The sequence below is a fragment of the Rutidosis leptorrhynchoides genome, chromosome 8, assembly GCF_046630445.1.
Source record: "Rutidosis leptorrhynchoides isolate AG116_Rl617_1_P2 chromosome 8, CSIRO_AGI_Rlap_v1, whole genome shotgun sequence".
NCBI classification, from domain to species: Eukaryota; Viridiplantae; Streptophyta; class Magnoliopsida; order Asterales; family Asteraceae; genus Rutidosis; species Rutidosis leptorrhynchoides.
The window spans coordinates 74,418,049-74,422,323 of NC_092340.1; positions in this window are offsets into that span (position 1 = coordinate 74,418,049).

A 4,275-nucleotide genomic window follows, 5' to 3' on the forward strand; every position below is an offset into this window, starting at 1 on the left:
ACATCTAAATACACTACATGTATATACATTTTAACTGAGTCGTTAAGTCATCGTTAGTCGTTACATGTAAGTGTTGTTTTGAAACCTTTAAGTTATCGATCTCAATTAATGTTGTTAACCCATTGTTTATTATATCTAATGAGATGTTAAATTATTATATTATCATGATATTATGATATATTAATATATCTTAATATGATATATATATATACATTTAAATGTCGTTACAACGATAATCGTTACATATATGTCTCGTTTCGAAATCCTTAAGTTAGTAGTCTTGTTTATATGTATATAACTCATTGTTAATATACTTATGGAGATACTTACTTATCATAATCTCATGTTAACCATATGTATACCCATATATATATCGTCATGTCGTTTTTACAAGTTTTAACGTTCGTGAATCGCCGGTCAACTTGGGTGGTTAATTGTCTATATGAAACATATTTCAATTAATCAAGTCTTAACAAGTTTGATTGCTTAACATTTTGGAAACATTTAATCATGTAAATATCAATCTCAATTAATATATATAAACATGGAAAAGTTCGGGTCACTACATACCCGTTAAATAAATTTCGTCCCGAAATTTTAAGCTGTTGAAGGTGTTGACGAATCTTCTGGAAATAGATGCGGGTATTTCTTCTTCATCTGATCTTCACGCTCCCAGGTGAACTCGGGTCCTCTACAAGCATTCCATCGAACCTTAACAATTGGTATCTTGTTTTGCTTAAGTCTTTTAACCTCACGATCCATTATTTCGACGGGTTCTTCGATGAATTGGAGTTTTTCGTTGATTTGGATTTCATCTAACGGAATAGTGAGATCTTCTTTAGTAAAATATTTCTTCAAATTCGAGACGTGGAAAGTGTTATGTACAGCTACGAGTTGTTGAGGTAACTCAAGTCGGTAAGCTACTGGTCCGACACGATCAATAATCTTGAATGGTCCAATATACCTTGGATTTAATTTCCCTCGTTTACCAAATCGAACAACGCCTTTCCAAGGTGCAACTTTAAGCATGACCATCTCTCCAATTTCAAATTCTATATCTTTTCTTTTAATGTCAGCGTAGCTCTTTTGTCGACTTTGGGCGGTTTTCAACCGTTGTTGAATTTGGATGATCTTCTCGGTAGTTTCTTGTATAATCTCCGGACCCGTAATCTGTCTATCCCCCACTTCACTCCAACAAATCGGAGACCTACACTTTCTACCATAAAGTGCTTCAAACGGCACCATCTCAATGCTTGAATGGTAGCTGTTGTTGTAGGAAAATTCTGCTAATGGTAGATGTCGATCCCAACTGTTTTCGAAATCAATAACACATGCTCGTAGCATGTCTTCAAGCGTTTGTATCGTCCTTTCACTCTGCCTATCAGTTTGTGGATGATAGGCAGTACTCATGTCTAGACGAGTTCCTAATGCTTGCTGTAATGTCTGCCAGAATCTTGAAATAAATCTGCCATCCCTATCAGAGATAATAGAGATTGGTATTCCATGTCTGGAGACGACTTTCTTCAAATACAGTCGTGCTAACTTCTTCATCTTGTCATCTTCTCTTATTGGCAGGAAATGTGCTGATTTGGTGAGACGATCAACTATTACCCAAATAGTATCAAAACCACTTGCAGTCCTTGGCAATTTAGTGATGAAATCCATGGTAATGTTTTCCCATTTCCATTCCGGGATTTTAGGTTGTTGAAGTAGACTCGATGGTTTCTGATGCTCAGCTTTGACCTTAGAACACGTCAAACATTCTCCTACGTATTTAGAAACATCGGCTTTCATACCCGGCTACCAAAAATATTTCCTGAGATCCTTGTACATCTTCCCCGTTCCAGGATGTATTGAGTATCTGGTTTTATGAGCTTCTCTAAGTACCATTTCTCTCATATCTCCAAATTTTGGTACCCAAATCCTTTCAGCCCTATACCGGGTTCCGTCTTCCCGAATATTAAGATGTTTCTCCGATCCTTTGGGTATTTCATCCTTTAAATTTCCCTCTTTTAAAACTCCTTGTTGTGCCTCCTTTATTTGAGTAGTAAGGTTATTATGAATCATTGTATTCATAGATTTTACACGAATGGGTTCTCTGTCCTTCCTGCTCAAAGCATCGGCTACCACATTTGCCTTCCCCGGGTGGTAACGAATCTCAAAGTCGTAATCATTCAATAATTCAATCCACCTACGCTGCCTCATATTCAGTTGTTTCTGATTAAATATGTGTTGAAGACTTTTGTGGTCGGTATATATAATACTTTTGACCCCATATAAGTAGTGCCTCCAAGTCTTTAATGCAAAAACAACCGCGCCTAATTCCAAATCATGCGTCGTATAATTTTGTTCGTGAATCTTCAATTGTCTAGACGCATAAGCAATCACCTTCTTTCGTTGAATTAATACACAACCGAGACCTTGCTTTGATGCGTCACAATAAATCACAAAATCATCATTCCCTTCAGGCAATGACAATATAGGTGCCGTAGTTAGTTTTTTCTTCAATAACTGAAACGCTTTCTCTTGTTCATCATTCCATTCAAATTTCTTCCCCTTATGCGTTAATGCAGTCAAGGGTTTTGCTATTCTGGAAAAGTCTTGGATGAACCTTCTGTAGTAACCAGCTAGTCCTAAAAACTGGCGTATGTGTTTCGGAGTTTTTGGGGTTTCCCACTTTTCAACAGTTTCTATCTTTGCCGGATCCACCTTAATACCTTCTTTGTTCACTATGTGACCGAGGAATTGAACTTCTTCCAACCAAAATGCACACTTTGAAAACTTAGCGTACAATTCTTCCTTCCTCAATACTTCTAACACCTTTCTCAAATGTTCACCGTGTTCTTGGTCATTCTTTGAGTAAATAAGTATGTCATCAATGAAAACAATGACAAACTTGTCAAGGTATGGTCCACACACTCGGTTCATAAGGTCCATGAACACAGCTGGTGCATTAGTTAAACCAAACGGCATGACCATAAACTCGTAATGACCGTAACGTGTTCTGAAAGCAGTCTTTGGAATATCATCTTCTTTCACCCGCATTTGATGATACCCGGAACGTAAGTCAATCTTTGAGTAAACAGACGAGCATTGTAGTTGATCAAATAAGTCGTCGATTCTCGGTAGTGGGTAGCGGTTCTTGATGGTAAGTTTGTTCAACTCTCGGTAGTCGATACACAACCTGAATGTACCATCTTTCTTCTTGAAAAACAAAACAGGTACTCCCCACGGTGATGTGCTTGGTCGAATGAAACCACGCTCTAAAAGTTCTTGTAATTGGCTTTGCAGTTCTTTCATCTCGCTGGGTGCGAGTCTGTAAGGAGCACGAGCTATTGGTGCAGCTCCTGGTACAAGATCTATTTGAAATTCAACGGATCGCTGTGGGGGTAATCCCGGTAATTCTTTTGGAAATACATCGGGAAATTCTTTTGCAATGGGAACATCATTGATGCTCTTTTCTTCAGTTTGTACTTTCTCGACGTGTGCTAGAACAGCATAGCAACATTTTCTTATTAGTTTTTGTGCCTTCAAATTACTAATAATATGTAGCTTCGTGTTGCCCTTTTCTCCGTACACCATTAAGGGTTTTCTTTTTTCTCGTATAATGCGAATTGCATTTTTGTAACAAACGATCTCTGCTTTCACTTCTTTCAACCAGTCCATACCGATTATCACATCAAAACTCCCTAACTCTACTGGTATCAAATCAATCTTAAATGTTTCGCTAACCAGTTTAATTTCTCGATTCCGACATATATTATCTGCTGAAATTAATTTACCATTTGCTAATTCGAGTAAAAAATTTACTATCCAAAGGCGTCAATGGACAACTTAATTTAGCACAAAAATCTCTACTCATATAGCTTCTATCTGCACCCGAATCAAATAAAACGTAAGCAGATTTATTGTTAATAAGAAACGTACCCGTAACAAGCTCCGGGTCTTCCTGTGCCTCTGCTGCATTAATATTGAAAACTCTTCCGCGGCCTTGTCCATTCGTGTTCTCCTGGTTCGGGCAATTTCTAATAATGTGGCCCGGTTTTCCACATTTATAACAAACTACATTCGCATAACTTGCTCCGACACTACTTGCTCCGCCATTACTCGTTCCGACACCATTTGTTCCTTTCGTTCTATTAACCCCTGGTCCGTAGACCTCACACTTCGCCGCGCTATGACCATTTCTTTTACACTTGTTGCAAAATTTGGTGCAGAACCCCGAGTGATACTTTTCACACCTTTGGCATAGCTGCTTCTGATTGTTGTTGTTGT